Genomic DNA, 19,533 nt, shown 5'->3' on the forward strand with positions numbered 1-19,533 from the left:
CTATCTACATGTATATCTATATCCATTTACATATATTTTTGCCAGGTTATGCAAGGAAGAAGATACAGAAAAGGCAAATGATCAAGGTTGCACTGACCTTGAAAACCGAAATGAAATAATTTTCCCTTTTAAAAGTTCCATTTAGTCTGTGTCCTTAATTAGAGGCCATACTCATTTCTGAGAAGTAAAAGAGAGAGACTACTTCCCTTGCGAGAATAAGGCAGCAGATTTACAGTCTAAGACACTGTCAAATAATGAATTGAAAGCACCTGAGTTGATGCTACACATGAAACTTTGGGTGGAGCTTCACGACGAATGTCAAGAGGGAATATTTCTTGCTTCTCTGTGGTATGCTTATCTTCTCAGGTTTTCAGAATCCTGCTCTTTGGAGGCCCAGCTTGTATGCTGACTCTCCCCCCTCAAAGCTTCTCCTCTTTTCTCAAAGGCAGAATGAATTCTTCTTCCGCTCTAGTTCCAAAACTGTGGCTTCTGCCCCTTCCAAGCTCTTCTGCCTCTGTGACTGCTGGTGGTTTACACATCTGCATTCTCTAGAGGACTACAAGCCACTTAAGGGCAAAAGTCACACTTCATGTCTTATTTGTCGTTGTCTCCCCCCTCCCTCTCTAGTTCCTAATACAAAACTTCACACATATCACATGCACAGTAATCAATGGTAGCTACGTGAATAAATGAAGGGATTCCTCTTTGACCACTCCAGGTCTATGTTCCAGCAACTATATATTCTGAATTTAAAAATTAGGACTTGTTATCTGAGAAAGGAACATATCGGGATAAGGAAAAGATTGCTTTAAATCTTAACTGTCTTGGGGAAGATCTGAAATATTTGGCTGTGGTCAGAAAACATGCATCTTTCAGTGAGTTAATACAGCTTTAAGTTTTGTTTATCTTAAGTAAGTCATTTAACCTTTTTAGCTTCTCATTGCTCTTGGCCTAATGAGAGGAATAATACTTGACCTGCCTGCCACACACACAGGGTTGCTGTGATGAGGGGCAAATGAAATCACGATGTGGGTGAAATCTCTAACTCACTGTAAGAGCTGAGGTCATAGTTACAAAAGTAGCTTCCCATTTTATGGAACATAAAAATTAAGCTCCCAACTTTGATTTTTCTGGTCCCACACCTCCATAAGCCCTCATGGCACAAGCTGGTGTTTCTTCTTGTTTCAGAGCAGTGACCTCTCATCTTTCATAGCTAGGAAGTTTCAAGATTTAGAAGACACTTAATAAATAAGTCTGAGTTAATCCAGCGAGTCAAAAAATTCAGGGATCTGATTCAGCCTCTTATATTACCCCATAGAGATCAGACTAGCTAGTTCCTTTTTCCATCAGTGATGGACTTTCCTCTCTCACCTTCTGCCCCAGGATGTATAGTAATCTACCATCTTGAAAGAAAATTCTGCAAAAATAAACTTTCACGGAAAAGATGTATGCAGGCCGCCCTCGCTGTGAAGATGTTAGGTTTCCACCAAAGCAGAGCAGACTGTAAATTTGAACCTTAACAGGGGCAGCATCCATCTAAGATATGGTCTAGTTTCCTAAGGCTACCGTCTGCTAACATTACAAAGAGGGTGTGATTAAGGACGTGGTTATATGATTTTAGAATTATGCTGAAGAGGAGGAAGGAGGGAGTAAAATCCTTCGGGAAACAGGAAATGGCCTGGAAGATCAAAGGTTCTTGTCCCCGAAGTAAGCTTTCTTTATTCATACAGTCCTTTTTAAAAAATCAGAAGGGTCCAGAGGAAGCACAGTTAGATGAATGATAACCAAGTCCAGGAGGCCTCCTCTTGGGTCTGAGCAACAGAGAATACAAAGGAGTCATTCAGCAGAAGGGTGCAGGATTTCTGCTGGTGGATGAAGCAGGGATGGGGATGCTGAAAAGCTGTGAAAGTCTTGGAATGTGATGTATTTTTTTTTTCAACTTTTTTTTAGAGCAAGGGTTCTCAGCCTCAGCACTAATTGATATTTTGGACCAGATAATTCCAAAATATCATGAGAGGCTCTCCTTTGCATTGTAGGATGTTTAGCAGCCTCCCTGGCCTCTACCCAGTAGATGCCAGTAACATCCCCCAGTTATAACAACCAAAAATGCCTGCAGACATTGCCAGTGTCCTCTCGTTGCCAAAATAGCTCTCCTCTTCCCAGCTTGAGAACCTTGTTCTAGAGCCTATGAGTATTGGGGGTCAGTTCTTAGAGAAAAGTTCAATGTGGTTCAAAAATGTAAGACTGCCCTTTTGTTTTACTAAGACATAAACAGAGTAGGCAAAGCTGGTGCAGAGGGCATAGACTTGGGAGGAGGGCAGGACTGTTCTAGAAGGAACCGTAGGGATAGCAGGTAAGGGATGGAATTCTTGGGCAGGGTGGACTTGGGAAGGGGTCAGGAGAAGAGATCCACTGGTAATACTGCAGGGAAATATCCCAGCAGGGAAGATTGCTTAGGTAAAGTCAGCTCAGATAGGAAGAATCTGGTCAGTACCACAGGCCTAGGCAAGCAAGATTCATGAATGCAGAGGATGAGAGAACCAAAACTAGTAGCAGTAATGAGCAATAGCCAATGAAACAGATTCCAAGCCCAGGAACTGGCACTAGAACTGTGTATCCCGCCTCTAAGTTTGATGCACTTTTCACTGGCTGCACTTCATAATTGCATCTTCACTATGCATTAATGATCTTATGTAGTAGTGTCCCCTTGGGATGCTTTGGGCAACATGTATACAGAACCCAATTTAAACTGGCCTAAACAACAAGGACATTTATTATCTCAATAGGACATGTATTATCTACAATAAGACCAAAGGTCAAATGTCTTCAGGTTTGGATAATTCAGTGGCTAAACAATGTCCTTGGCCATACAGGTTCTTCTTTCCTTTCCACTCTGCCATTCTCAGTGGGTTGGCTTGTCCTTAGCTAATTCCTTTCATGGCTCCAGAATGGCTGCACAGCTCCCAACATCACAACATAGAAGAGATAGCAGAAAGAATCAGTCCCTATATATCTCTGACAAAAGGAGAGAAATCATTTTAATTGGCCTCCCTGGGCCCAGAGGTAGAGCTCAGCTATCTTGAGCCTGTGGGTGGTCTTCACATCCCCAAACAAAACTGTGATCTGTCAGCAAGGAAGAAATAGAGAACTATTGAATAGGCGTCCAAGGGAATCTACTATCCATGGATGATTTTGTTTATTTTAAACTTCACTATAATTCTGTGAGGGCGGTACTATTATTAACTTCATTTTACAGATAAGGAATTAAAGTTAAATGTCTTGCCCAAGGCCTTTCAGCAAGCAAGTGGTGGGGTGATGTTTCAAATAGGGTCTGACTATAGCCACCTGGCTCCTTAACAGTCATTCTATACTGTACCGATTACCTCACACTCACACCCCACATCATTTGTACTGAAAACTGGGCTACTGCTAGCACCCTGTCCCATTAGTTTCCAGGAATAGACCACAATTTCAAGGTCCAATCTGAAGAACTCATAAGTTTTTGTGAGTGTGTGTGTATGTGGGTGGGTATGTGTGCAAACACAAAAGCCAATAGGAGAGTTTTTCCTTTCTTTTCTCTTTCAGTCTTCCCTCTCTCCCTGCATCTCTCCTGACTTAGTCTTTCACTCTCTTTCTTTAAATACTTGTCAATAAATAGGTACTTTATGAGAATATTACTTCCCTTTTTTTAAAGGCCCACCCAGAAATCTGTGGAAATAGCTCCTGGACTACCCAAGACACTGACACCATTTCTCCAAGTTTCAGAGAGTTTGGTCGTGATGTGTTAAAAGGAGCAAAAGAAAATCCAATAAACATATATTTTGCAACATACCATCATACAGTACTGATATTTATTTTCAACAGAGCTTCAATTTATACATGTTGAAAGAAAGAAAAAAAGAAAGAAGAAAAGAAAGAAAGAAAGAAAGAAAGAAAGAAAGAAAGAAAGAAAGAAAGAAAGAAAGAAAGAAAGAAAGAAAGAAAGAAAGAAAGAAAGAAAAAGGAAGGAAGGAAGGAAGAAAAGGGGAGGGGAGGGGAAGGAAGGAAGGAAGGAAGGAAGGAAGGAAACAATTCACCAAAAGCCAATTCACTGAGTTATTTGTTTCTCTTAAGTACTTACAGAGCATACTATCCCATTTCTGAATATAAGTGCATCTTTGGGAAAATTACTTAAGTCTCTAAGCCTCGTCTTTCTCCTGCGAACATAGGACAATGGTGCTAACCCTCTGGGCAACGGTCACGGTCAGTGATAACGGAGACGCTGTGTGTTGAGCACATAGCAGAGGCTGGTCCAGGTAGGAACTCAGGTCACGTTAGTTCTCTCCACGCTCCTGCTTGCTAATAAGTTACCCATCAGGAATTTCCTTCTCTTGAGGTTCACCCGAACTCCTACCCCTGATTTACAGCAGTTTGGGGATACCTGCTTTCAGCTGCCTGCCCATATGCTCCTTCTGTATGAAACTCTTCCCCCACCCACTCCCAGGTCTCCTCTTCAATAACTTGTATTCATCCTCCGTGTTTTGGCTTAAACATCACTTCCCCAAGAAAGCCTCCTCTGATTGCCTCCTAGACCGAGTCAAGTCCTGTTGAATACTCTCTTGACACCATGTGTTTCTCCTCCACAACACTCAATATATTTGTGATCAAAGTATTGTCATGATAAGCTGTGTAATGTCTGTCTTTACCTCCAGACTGAAAGTCATCCAAGGGAAGTTACTCTGTCTTGTTTGCAGTTTTATCAGCAGCATATAGAACACACTCATAGAAATATCAATTAAGTGAATAAATGAACTCCAAGTAGTGCCCTGCCCCCTGCCCCCTATCCCCATCACCTCTTTAAGAAGTAAGCTTCATCTGAAAATACATGAGAGCTCCTATAAAACGGCCTTGGACCAGGCAAGATGGCCCCATGCTTTAAAGTGTCCTGCTCTGGACAACATTGGGCTGCATCCCTGCCTACCAGGTGAGGTATCTGTGGGCAAAGAGGATGAGCCCCAGGAGTCTGTGCTCCAGAGAATGGACCACACCCAGTATGTTTGCTCCCCTAGACCTGAGGGGAGACCACGGATCTGCTGTTTGCAGGTACATGGCTGGAGCTGGGACAGAAAGGCCAAGAAAGGCCAGGCTGTGTGTGATGGGACAAGGTGGAGGGTGTGAGAGGGAGGGAGAGGGGAGCAGGTTGCAGGCTATGGCTGGGAATTGATCTTCCTGTGCTGCCATGTTCAAGCTCAGATCTCAGAGGAGTCCAGGAATTCTGAATTCAAATCCAGCCTTCCAGGTCTTAATAAAGGTATATTTATCAAAGTATATATATATTTTGTTTAACAGTTTGTTAGGTTATTTATACCTTCTAGATGTTTAGACATAAGGTATACAAACCTCCACTTGTACCTTGCCATGGGCCCTGCAAATATTGGGTGCAGGCCTGTCTAGTAGGTTATGGAAACTTTCTGGGGCCCCTTCCTTTCTCCCCATTGATTCAAATATTCCTCCTTAGGTCCCATGCCTACCTAGACGGTGGTTGGCCATGGCCCCAAGACCTCCATTTAGTGAGCCTTACCTCGGAAAGGGAGTCCCCTTTCTGAGGTCCCTTAGAGCCGGCTTGCTGAGGCCAGCCTCTGTCCTCCCTGAACCAGATCATCAGGGGCTAAGATCATCACCATGGCGCTGGGACTTGATAGAAAGGTGGAGGAGGGGGGAGGCTACTTCAGGGAACACCTGGCGGCAGGAATCACTGCTCTGAACTCTCATCTTCCAAAAGAGCTCCGGGTGGAGATTAGGGGCTTAACAGAGCCTCCCTGTCATGTCTGGATGTGGGTCAAAAAAGGCGAGACCTTATTTTTATAAATCAAGCACCAATCAGAGAGGAAAAATTCTGTGAGACTACCTTCAACAGTAAATGGAGGTGGTCACGGTTCACTACGGAATGGAAGTTTAGGGATGAAAATGAGATTTCTGTGAAATTCATTGAATGTTAAATCCACTGAGAAAATTCTTTGCATGCAGTTAGGTCAGACACTGGACTAGCAACACTGACACCCAAGATGATTTGCCTCTTAGCATTCGCAAAGCTTATTAAATACTTTCTCCTAAACACAGACTGGTCCTGATGTGTTTAGAATGCAGAGAGGCCAAATCAACTAATTCCTTGTCATGTGGCCACTTCTCTGTTACATTTTGGTAGTGCAAGCACTAACAGCTCTATATTCTTTAGCACCTGGATTTTAGAAATTACTAGAACTAGCCTGTAGCAGCTTGTTACTTACTTGGGAGTTAATTGGCTGGTTAGTAGATTATCCAGAATGCTGAAACAATAGCCAGGTCAGCTAATGACTTTCTGCCTTTGTAGGTAGAAAGCTCTCTTCTATTTCTTTGCCTCTGTCAGGATTTGGCCATATTTAAAGGCGGGGCAGGGTGGAAGGGACCTCTACAGCCATATCTGAGCTGGGCTTCGCAGAAAATGCCTCTTTTGGGGGGATGACTGACTTTCAAAACCCTCTTCCTGCTGATGAAATTTCGGGGGTTTAGAGGGTTGTTTTTATCATCATCATGAGCTGTGTTATTGATTTGTCTTTATTTTTCTGAGGCTTAGCTATTAAACACTGAAATTCATCCAAGTGTCCAAATTGTAACTTTATCTTTTTTTTTTCAAGTATCCAAGGACTTTATTTTCCTCTCCAGACAAGTGATTTTTAATTCTTTTGCTATTAAAAGATTTGCACTGTTCCAGTTAATGTTAGCATTGTGAAGTACTTGAGGGGAAGTATACTGATGTCTGCAACTCGTTTGAAGTGCATCAAAAAGTAAGATGGATTGATGGATGGATAGGGCATTGGCTAGACGGATAGAAATATGATAAATCCAGTATAGTAAAATGTTAAATGTAGAATCTAAGTGGTAAATATGTGGGGGATTGCTGTAAAATTCTTTCATGTTTTTTATATTTTTTAAACTTTCATAAGAAATTGTTAAGTAAAATAAAAAAGACTTTCACAAACTCCCTCATTATGAGTAGTCCAACCATTCCCACAGTCAAAACATCTGAATTGTTATCAACCTCAGGTTCCATTGTGCAAATAACAAGAAGAAAAAGTGCATATTTGTGTCTGGCTTAAGAGAATAAAGAAATAGTTTTTTTAAATAAAGAGACTTTAGAACAGTTTTATAAAGTCAAAGTATATGGTGATTACACACACTTGAATAATATCCTTGAACTTGTAGTATCATATAATATATTGAAAACAAGATTTACTGTAGCAGAAAGGTGTCATGTTCTATACATAGTTGACTTGTATTAGATAACCTGTATAAATTTCCAAGATGGTCGTTTCAATAATACACATCCAGAGAAATGATAGCCTACATTACTTCATTAATTTCCTCTTCCACTATCTAGACTGCTTTTAATCTTTTAAAGCTATGTATCAATTAAGATTTGTAATCTTTTATAATTTCCTTTATTCAAAGTTGAACATTACATGTACATGAAATGAAAGATAAAAATTTTATAGACAATCAGTCTAACCATCATGTATTTTTTATCTCATTAGCTTAGTTTATCACCTCTCTCAACCTTAACTGTTCATAACAATCTCAGTTCAACTAAGACATATAAAAGGAAATGATTTTCAATTCTTCACACACTTTCCAAGTAAAATATAGACATAGAAAAACTAAAGATATCATGCTCCCCAAAGTGAATCTCTATTTGTTAAATGTATAATTACTCAATAATTTTCCCCCTTAAGATGGACTTACACTAATTCAGCTACCTACTTAAAAGTTCAATTAAAGAAAAAAACAGAATCTTAAAAAATATAAAAGACTACATTTTCTTTGGCTCAAGATTATCAAAATACAATTGCTGTATTTCTAAAATAGCAAAGGCCATTTCCTCCTTCATTTTTTAAAAGTTTCTTTTACTTATTGAAAGACGTTAGATTCAGATTTGACAATTTTGTCTAGCGGAGAGAAAATTACACCTATTTAAATATCTAATTCAATTAATTCAGCCAAGAAGCATTAGTCAAGTAAAACAATATGCTCCTGTTCACAGTAGCTACATCTTTCACTAAGTGAGCAGCTTTATAATATTGAGGAGTTTGAGAACTACTTCATATGAGGATGGAAGCAAATTAACACATATGTACCTACACAATCACATGTGTATTCCGGGGCTGCCTCATGCATCCTAGAAAGGGAGGTGTATGGTGCATGCAAGGTATGACACTAATAACATTTATATATTGTGCAGATACAACCATTCATTACATTAAAAAACAATAAAAATGAAATAGCAAGAAAAGAGATTTGTTGTATAATACTTGTTCCATTTTTATAGCATGAAAGCAGGTCAATCAACTGTTTCTTTTGCAGTAATTCTTACCAATGATTTAGAATTTAGATGAGAGCCATGAAAATGGCCTGCATTTGCATTTATCATTCAACAGATTCTAACATATACTCTTCATGAAGTTCAGTTTCTCTGTATTTAACATTCACTATTCAATGCAGATCTCTTGCTTTTTACATTGCCTCATGCTTTCCAAGGAAATTTTCCCTGAAAAGAATAGGTGAAGGTAAAAGCACAAGGTAAACTCACATGGGGACCACCTGGAACACAGCTGTTCTTCTGTACATGATTAGAATCATGTCTCCAAATGTAAGGAGCACTTAAAGAGAGAAGAATCTGTGGATGCTATGCTGCCCAAGATGAGACGAAGCTGGTTTCTGTTTTTCCAAGCAAAAGGCCAAGGATTGTTAACCTCGTGGGTTCAGGTGCTGTACACAAGGCCACTCAGGATTAGGCGAGACTAAGGTCACCGCCAGTGACTTCTGTGAAGCCTCAAGACAGGACACCACATTTATCCTTAAATGAGCAGAATCTTCTAGCAACATTTAGCATCACTTTTCAGAGAAAGTGGATAAGGCTGCAGAGAGACTGGGCTGCAGCGGGAAGCTGTTGCTTATTTCTACACTGGCCAAAATGATGTTCCCGCTGGTGACAGCAATTCCATTTGTGAGAAATTATAAGCTGCTGTGGCAGAACAATTAGTGCAGTCATTCCCTTCCAGGGCAGTGCATCCACTATCGCAAAATGCATCCTTTTACAACAAAAGAGGTTTTCAGAGTTTAAAACATTCTAAAGTCACCTTATTTTTTATGTCTTCATCTGATAGTGGAAGCCAGTTGTCATGGTGGCCAGCAACTACACTGAGCTGCACGTGAGGTGGATGACTGAACACTTGACAACATCTCCCCAAATCATCCATCAGCCTAGAAGGAGCCCCACCTTCCTTTCTTCTGAGGCATCAATCAGAGCAAAGATGGTCTCAGGTTGCAGCAACTATGCATAGTCTGGAAGGTTCTCTCTATTTGCCATTTTCTTCATAATCCATCTATCTCGTGACCTCTTATTTCCCCAAGTAAGTGGCTCTCAGCCAAAAACATGATCCATATTAGCTCAGGATCAAGAACCAAAAGCTGACACTTTCGTCTCAGGCAAACTATATTGAAAGATTACTAAGTAATAGATTAAAAATTCACAAAATAGAAGAACTGCAAAGAGAGCAGCCATGAGCATCAGGTACAAAACTCTCTCCTTCTTTAATGGAAAAAAAATTCTGCCTTCTAAATCCTAAACTGATTGGAGCCTTTTCTTCTGCATAAGCTGGGTTCCAGTGTTGACCTGTTGAATCCAGGCCAACATGATATGATATCACATATCTGTGGAATCTAAAACAAAAAAAGAAGATGCAAAAAACCACTTCTCTTTCTAATTGTTTATGGTACCTAGAGAGAAATACAATTGGTTTTGTACATTAGTCATGTATCTTGCAACCATGCTAAACTCACTTAATAGTTCTAGGAACTTTTTTAGAATCCTTGGCATTTTCTAAGTAGAGAATCATGTTATCTGTGAATAAAGGCAGTTTTAGGAGAGAAGATGGCGGAAGAGTAAGACGCGGAGATCACCTTCCTCTCCACATATACATAAGAAATACATCTACACACGGAACTTCTCCTATAGAACACCCACTGAATGCTGGCAGAAGACCTCAGACCTCCCAAAAGGCAAGAAACTCCCCCACGTACCTGGGTAGGGCAAAAGAAAAATGAAAAAAGAAAATCAGAGACAAAGAATAGGGACGGGGCCTGCACCAGTGGGAGGGAGCTGTGAAGGAGGAAAGGTTTCCACACACTAGGAAACCCCTTTGCAGGCGAAGACTGCGGGTGGCAGAGGGCGAAGCTTCAGAGCCGCGGAGGAGAGCACAGCAACAGGGTGCGGAGGGCAAAGCGGAGAGATTCCCGCAGAGGATCGGTGCCGACCAGCACTCACCAGCCCGAGAGGCTTGTCTGCTTGCCCGCCGGGAAGGGCGGGGGCTGGGAGCTGAGACTCGGGCTTTGGTCGGATCGCAGGGAGAGGACTGGGGTTAGTGGCATGAACACAGCCTGAAGGGGTTAGTGAGCCACGGCTAGCCGGGAGGGAGACCGGGAGAAGTCTGGAGCTGCAGAAGAGGCAAGAGACCTTTTCTTCCCTCTTGGTTTACTGTTGCACGAGGAGAGGGGATTAAGAGAGATGCCTAAACGACCTCCAGAGACAGGCGCAAGCTGCGGCTCTCAGCGCGAACCCCAGAGACGGGCATGAGACGCTAAGGCTGCTGCTGCCGCCACCAAGAGGCCTGTGTGCAAGCACAGGTCACTCTCCACACCACCTCTCCTGGAAGCCTGTGTAGCCCGCCACTGCTGGGGTCCCGTGATCCAGGGACAACTTTCCCGGGAGAACGCACATCGCGCCTCAGGCTGGTGCAACGTCACACCGGCCTCTGCTGCCACAGGCTCGCCCTGCATCCGTACCCCTCCCTCCCCACGGCCTGAGTGAGCCAGAGCCCCCGAATCAGCTGCTCCTTTAACCCCGACCTGTCTGAGCGAAGAGCAGACGCCCTCAGGTGACCTACACGCAGAGGCGTGTCCAAATCCAAAGCTTGAACCCCCGGAGCTGTTCGAACAAAGAAGAGAAAGGGAAATCTCTCCCAGCAGCCTCAGGAGCAGCAGATTAAATCTCCACAATCAACTTGATGTACCCTGCATCTGTGGAATACCTGAATAGACAATGAATCACCCCAAATTGAGGAGGTGGACTGTAGAAGCAAGATATATTATTTTTTCCCCTTTTCCTCTTTTTCTGAGTGTGTATGTGTATTCTTCTGTGTGAGATTTTGTCTGTATAGCTTTGCTTTCACCATTTGTCCTAGGGCTCTGACCATCTGGTTTCTTTTTTCTTTTTGTTTTTTTTTTTACTTAAAAATTTTTCTTTTCTTAATAATTATTTTTTATTTTAATAACTTTATTTTATTCTACTTCATTTTACCCTCTTCCTTCCTTCCTTCCTTCCTTCCTTCCTTCCTTCCTTCCTTCCTTCCTTCCTTCCTTTCTTTCTTTCTTTCTTTCTTTCTTTCTTTCTTTCTTTCTTTCTTTCTTTCTTTCTTTCTTTCTTTCTTTCTATTTTTTCTCCCTTTTATTCTGAACCATGTGGATGAAAGGCTCTTGGTGCTCCAGCCAGGCGTCAGGGCTGTGCCTCAGAGGTGGGAGAGCCAACTTCAGGACAATGGTCCACAAGAGAACTCCCAGCTCCACGTAATATCAAATGGTGAAAATCTCCCAGAGATCTCCATCTCAACGCCAAGACCCAGCTTCACTCAACGACCAGCAAGCTACAGTGCTGGACACCCTATGCCAAACAACTAGCAAGGCAGGAACACAGCCCCATCCATTAGCAGAGAGGATGCCTAAAATCATAATAAGGCTACAGACACCCCAAAACACACCACCAGATGTGGACCTGCCCACCAGAAAGACAAGATCCAGCCTCATCCACCAGAACACAGACACTAGTCCCCTCCACCACGAAACTTACACAACTCACTGAACCAACCTTAGCCTCTGGGGACAGACACCAAAAACAACAGGAACTATCAACCTGAAGCCTGTGAAAAGGAGACCCCAAACACAGTAAGATAAGCAAAATGAAAAGACAGAAAAACACACAGCAGATGAAGGAGTAAGGTAAAAACCCACCAGACCTAACAAATGAAGAGGAAATCGTCAGTCTACCTGAAAAAGAATTCAGAATAATGATAGTAAAGATGATCCAAAATCTTGGAAATAGAATAGACAAAATGCAAGAGACATTTAACAAGGACCTAGAAGAACTAAAGAGAAAACAAGCAATGATGAACAACACAATAAATGAAATTAAAAATGCTCTAGAAGGGATCAATAGCAGAATAACTGAGGCAGAACAACGGATAAGTGACCGGGAAGGTAAAAGAGTGGAAATAACAACTGCAGAGCAGAATAAAGAAAAAGAATGAAAAAAACTGAGGACAGTCTCAGAGACCTCTGGGACAACATTAAACACACCAACATTCGAATTATAGGGGTCCCAGAAGAAGAAGAGAAAAAGAAAGGGACTGAGAAAATACTTGAAGAGATTATAGTTGAAAACTTCCCTAATATGGGAAAGGAAATAGTTAACCAAGTACAGGAAGCACAGAGCATCCCATACAGGATAAATCAAAGGAGAAACACTCCAAGACACATATTAATCAAACTATCAAAAATCAAACACAAAGAAAGCATATTAAAAGCAGCAAGGGAAAAACAACAAATAACACACAAGGGAATCCCCATAAGGTTAACAGCTGATCTTTCAGCAGAAACTCTGCAAGCCAGAAGGGAGTAGCAGGACATATTTAAAGTGATGAAGGAGAAAAACCTACAACCAAGATTACTCTACCCAGCAAGGATCTCATACAGATTTGATGGAGAAATTAAAACTTTTACAGACAAGCAAAAGCTGAGAGAGTTCAGCACCACCAAACCAGCTTTACAAAAAATGCTAAAGGAACTTCTCTAGACAGGAAACACGAGAGAAGGAAAAGACCTACAATAACAAACTCAAAACAATTAAGAAAATGGGAATAGGAACATATATATTGATAATTACCTTAAATGTAAATGAATTAAATGCTCCAACCAAAAGACACAGGCTGGCTGAATGGATACAAAAACAAGACCCATATATATGCGGTCTACAAGAGACCCACTTCAGACCTAGGGACACATACAGACTGAAACTGAGGGTATGAAAAAAGGTATTCCATGCAAATAGAAATCAGAAGAAAGCTGGAGTAGCAATTCTCATATCAGACAAAGTAGACTTTAAAATAAAGACTATTGCAAGAGACAAAGAAGGACACTACATAATGATCCAGGGATCAATCCAAGAAGAAGATACAACAATTGTAAATATTTATACACCCAACATAGGAACACCTCAATACATAAGGCAAAGGCTAACAGCCATAAAAGGGGAAATCGACAGTAACACAATCATAGTAGGGGACTTTAACACCCCACTTTCACCAATGGACATATCATCCAAAATGAAAATAAATAAGGAAACAAAAGCTTTAAATGATACATTAAACAAGATGGACTTAATTGATATATATAGGACATTCCATCCAAAAACAACAGAATACACATTTTTCTCAAGTGCTCATGGAACATTCTCCAGAATAGATCATATCTTGGGTCACAAATATAGCCTTGGTAAATTTAAGAAAATTGAAATCGTATCAAGTATCTTTTCTGACCACAACGCTATGAGACTAGATATAAATTACAGGAAAAGACCTGTAAAAAATACAAATACATGGAGGCTAAACAATATACTACTTAATAACGAAGTCATCACTGAAGAAATCAAAAAATACCTAGAAACAAATGACAATGGATACACGACAACCCCAAGCCTATGGGATGCAGCAAAAGCATGTCTAAGAGGGAAGTTTATAGCAATATAACCTTACCTTAAGAAACTGGAAACAGTCAACTAAACAACCTAACCTTGCACCTAAAGCAATCAGAGAAAGAAGAACAAAAAAAAACACCCAAATTTAGCAGAAGGAAAGAAATCATAAAGATCAGATCAGAAATAAATGAAAAAGAAATGAAGGAAACAATAGCAAAGATCAATAAAACTAAAAGCTGATTCTTTGAGAAGGTAAACAAAATTGATAAACCATTAGCCAGACTCATCAAGAAAAAAAGGGAGAAGACTCAAATCAATAGAATTAGAAATGAAAAAGGAGAAGTAACCACTGACACTGCAAAATACAAAGGATCATGAGAGATAACTACAAGCAACGCTATGCCAATAAAATGGACAACCTGGAAGAAATGGACAAATTCTTAGAAATGCACAACCTGCTGAGACTGACCAGGAAAAAATAGAAAATATGAACAGACCAATCACAAGCACTGAAATTGAAACTGTGATTTAAAATGTTCCAACAAACAAAAGCCCAGGACCAGATGGCTTCACAGGTGAATTCTATCAAACATTTAGAGAAGAGCTAACACCCATCCTTCTCAAACTCTTCCAAAACATAGCAGAGGGAGGAACACTTCCAAACTCATTCTACGAGGCCACCATCACCCTGATACCAAAACCAGACAAAGATGTCACAAAGAAGGAAAACTACAGGCCAATATCACTGATGAACATAGATGCAAAAATCCTCAACAAGATACTAGCCAACAGAATCCAACAGCACATTAAAAGGATCATACACGATGATCAAGTGGGGTTTATCCCAGGAATGCAAAGATTCTTCAATATACGCAAATCAATCAATGTGATACACCATATTAACCAATTGAAGAAGAAAAACCATATGATCATCTCAATAGATGCAGAGAAAGCTTTTGACAAAATTCAACACCCATTTATGATAAAAACCCTCCAGAAAGTAGGCATAGACGGAACCTACCTCAACATAATAAAGGCCATATATGACAAACCCACAGCCAAAATCGTCCTTAATGGTGAAAAACTGAAAACATTTCCACTACGATCAGTAACAAAACAAGGTTGCCCACTCTCACCACTATTATTCAACATAGTTTTGGAAGTTCTAGCCATAGCAATCAGAGGAGAAAAAGAAATAAAAGGAATTCAAATTGGAAAAGAAGTAGTAAAGCTGTCACTCTTTGCAGATGACACAATACTATACATAGAGAATCCTCAAGATGCTACCAGAAAACTAATAGAGCTAATCAATGAATTTGGTAAAGTAGCAGGATACAAAATTAATGCACAGAAATCTCTGGCATTCTTATACACTAATGATGAAAAATCTGAAAATGAAATTAAGAAAACACTCCCATTTACCACTGCAACCAAAAGAATAAAATATCTAGGAATAAACCTACCTAAAGAGACAAAAGACCTGTATGCAGAAAATTATAAGACACTGATGAAAGAAATTAAAGATGATACAAATAGATGGAGAGATATACCATGTTCTTGGATTGGAAGAATCAACATTGTGAAAATGACTCTACTACCCAAAGCAATCTACAGATTCAATGGAATCCCTATACAACTACCACTGGTATTTTTTACAGAACTACAACAAACAATTTCACAATTTGTATGGAAACACAAAAGACCCCGAATCACCAAAACAATCTTGAGAACGAAAAATGGAGCTGGAGGAATCAGGCTCCCTGACTTCAGACTATACTACAAAGCTACAGTAATCAAGGCAGTATGGTACTGGCACAAAAACAGAAATATAGATTAATGGAACAGGATAGAAAGCCCAGAGATAAACCCATGCACATATGGTCACCTTATCTTTGATAAAGGAGGCAAGAATATACAATGGAGAAAAGACAGCCTCTTCAGTAAGTGGTGCTGGCAAAACTGGACAGATGCATGTAAAAGTATGAAATTAGAAAGTCCCTAACACCATACACAAAAATAAATTCAAAATGGATTAAAGACCTAAATGTAAGGCCAGACACTATAAAACTCTTAGAGGAAAACATAGGCAGAACAATCTGACATAAATCACAGCAAGATCCTTTTTGACCCACCTCCTAGAGAAATGAAAATAAATAAAAACAAATGGGACCTAATGAAACTTAAAAACTTTGCACAGCAAAGGAAACCATAAACAAGACCAAAAGACAACCCTCAGAATGGGAGAAAATATTTGCAAATGAAGCAACTGACAAAGGATTAATCACCAAAATTTACAAGCAGCTCATGCAGCTCAATACCAAAAAAACAAACAACCCAATCCAAAAATGGGCAGAAGACCTAAAGAGACATTTCTCCAAAGAAGATATACAGATTGCCAACAAACACATGAAAGAATGCTCAACATCATTAATCATTAGAGAAATGCAAATCAAATCTACAATGAGATATCATGTCACACCGGTCAGAATGACCATCATCAAAAAGTCTACAAACAATAAATGTTGGAGAGGGTGTGGAGAAAAGGGAACCCTCTTGCACTGTTGGTGGGAATGTAAATTGATACAGCCACTGTGGAGAACATTATGGAGCTTCCTTAAAAAACTAAAAATAGAACTACCATAGGACTCAGCAATCCTACTACTGGGCATATACCCTGAGAAAACCATAATTCAAAAAGAGTCATGTACCAAAATGTTCATTGCAGCTCTGTTTACAATAGCCAGGACATGGAAGCAACCTAAGTGTCCATCAACAGTTTAATGGATAAAGAAGATGTGGCACATATATACCATGGAAAAATTTTTTTTTTTTCGGTACATGGGCCTCTCACTGTTATGGCCTCTCCCGTTTTGGAGCACAGGCTCCTGATGCGCAGGCTCAGAGGCCATGGCTCACGGGCCCAGCCATTCCGTGGCATGTGGGATCTTCCTGCACCAGGGCACGAACCCGTGTTCCCTGCATCGGCAAGTGGACTCTCAACCACTGCGCCACCAGGGAAGCCCCTACAATGGAATATTACTCAGCCATAAAAAGAAACAAAATTGAGTTATTTGTAGTGAGGTGGTTGGACCTGGAGTCTGTCATACAGAGTGAAGTAAGTCAGAAGGAGAAAAACAAATACCATATGCTAACACATATATATGGAATCTAAGAAAAAAAATGTCATGAAGAGCCTAGGGGTAGGACAGGAATAAAGACACAGACCTACTAGCGCATGGACTTGAGGATATGGAGAGGGGGAAGGGTAAGCTATACAAAGTGAGAGAGTGGCATGGACATATATATACACTACCAAACTTAGGGTGGATTGTTAGTGGGAAGCAGCCGCATGGCACAGGGAGATCAGCTGGTGCTTTGTGACCACCTAGAGGGGTGGGATAGTGAGGGTGGCAGGGAGGGAGACACAAGAGGGAAGAGATATGGGAACATAGGTATATGTATATCTGAATCACTTTGTTGTAAAGCAGGAACTAACACTCCATTGTAAAGCAATTATACTCCAATAAAGATGTTTTAAAAAAAATCTTGTGGTAATTATTTTTTTTAAGTAATTTTATTTCTTTCTTTCCAGTCTATATGGCTTTATGTCTTTTTCTTGCCTTATTGCACTGACCAGAATGATGCTGAATAGGAATTGTGAAAGTAGCCAGCCTTACCTTGTTCCCAATCTTAGAGGAGAAGCATCCAGTCTTTCATCCTTAAATATGATGCTAGCTATAATTTTGTTTTGTTTAGTTTTTTGATAAATTTATTTATTCTTTATTTATTTATTTTTGGTTGCATTGGGTCTTCATTGTTGGGCACAGGCTTTCTCTAGTTGTGGCCAGTGGGGGCTACTCTTTGTTGTGGTGCGTGGGCTTCTCATTGTGGTGTCTTCTCTTGTTGCGGAGCACGGGCTCTAGGCACGCAGGCTTCAGTAGTTGCTGCATGTGGGCTCAGTAGTTGTGGCTCACGGGCTCGAGTGCAGGCTGAGTAGTTGTGACATATGGGTTTAGTTGCTCTGCAGCATGTGGGATCTTCCCAGACCAGGGCTCGAACCCATGTCCCCTGCACTGGCAGGCGGATTCTTAACCACAGTGGCACCAGGGAAGTCCTTATAGTTTTATTTTTAATAGATACTCTTTATCAGTTTGGATTTTTGTCATGAATGTATGTTGAATTTTGTTGAATTTTTTGCATTAAAATGATCTTATGCTTTTTCTTCTTTAGTCTATTAATATAGTATGCTGAGTTATGTTTATTGTTTTAGAATGTCGAACTAATCTTGTATTCCCAAGATAAACCACTTCTCCCAACTCCTGCTTTGGTAGGGATATGTTATATTTTATATATAGCTGGATTTGAATCATCAATATTTTGTTGGGGAATTTTGTGCCTGTGTTCATGAGAGACATTGAGCTAAAGTTTTCTCCTCATTCCTCCTCTTTCCTTTTTATTCTTCTTTTTAACTCCCCTACTTTTGCATGCAGATTATGTTGGCCTCATAGAATAAATAGAGATAGTGTAAAATTGGTATTATTTCTTCCTCAAATATTTGGCAGAATTAACCAGTGAAGTCACCTAGGCTTGAAGTTTTCCTTGTTGGCTAGTTTTTAACTTGAATTTTATTTCTTTAATATATATGAAACTACTCAGGTTATCTATTTCTTCTTGTGTAAGTTTTGGCAATTTGTGTCTTTCAAAGAATTGGTCCATTTCATCTAAGTTGTTGAATTTATAGGCATAGAATTATTTACAGTATTCTCTTGTCATATTTGTAATGCTGTGGGATCTTTCACTTCCCCTCTTTTGTTCCTGATATCGGTAATTCATGTGTGTGTGTGTGTGTGTGTGTGTGTCTCTCTCTCAACTCAGTCTAGATTTTATTCATCTTTTTAAAGAACCATCTTTTGATCCCACTGATTTTCTCTATTGTTTTTCTGTTTTCATTTCCATTAGTATCTGCTGTTTATTGTTTCCTTCATTCTGCTTGCTTTGGGTTTAATTACTCTTCTTTTTTCTAGCTTCTTAAGGTATGATATTAGATTTTTACCTGAGACCATTCTTCTTTACTAATACATTTTAATGTTTTAAATTTAATATTTTTATTTCATGTATTAAATTTTCCTATAAGCACTGCCTTAGTTGTATCCCACAGTTCTTGATATGTTTAAGTATTTTATAGTTCCCTTTGGATAATTTCTATTTATCTATTTTCAAGTTTTTTTGCCTCCTCTGTTATCTCCATTCTGCTATTGAACCATTCCATGGGGCTTTTTATTTCAGTTATCATCAGATTTGAGGTCTAAAATATTCATTTGATTTTTTTCTTATAGTTTTTATTTATTTGCTGAAAACTTCAATCTTTCACTTCATTTCAAGAGTGTTTGCCTTTACTTCATACAGCATAGATTTAATAGCTACTTTAAAATCTTTATCTGATAGTTCCAACATCTGAGTCATTTTGGGATTGGAATCTGTTTACTGTATTTTCCCATGAGAATTGTTGAGATTTTTTTTCCTGCTTCTTTGTATGTTGCATAGTATCAGAATATATCCTGAACACTTTGAATATTTTCTATTGAGTCTTTGGGTCTTGTTTAAATCCTATAGAGAATGTTGATGTTTTTGTTTTAGCAAACAATCAATCTGTTTAGATTCAGAGTGAACTCCTGATACACCTTTATGTGTTGTGGCTTCAATGTCAGTTAGTG

This window comes from Kogia breviceps, chromosome 6 (genome assembly GCF_026419965.1).
Source record: "Kogia breviceps isolate mKogBre1 chromosome 6, mKogBre1 haplotype 1, whole genome shotgun sequence".
Taxonomy (NCBI): domain Eukaryota; kingdom Metazoa; phylum Chordata; class Mammalia; order Artiodactyla; family Physeteridae; genus Kogia; species Kogia breviceps.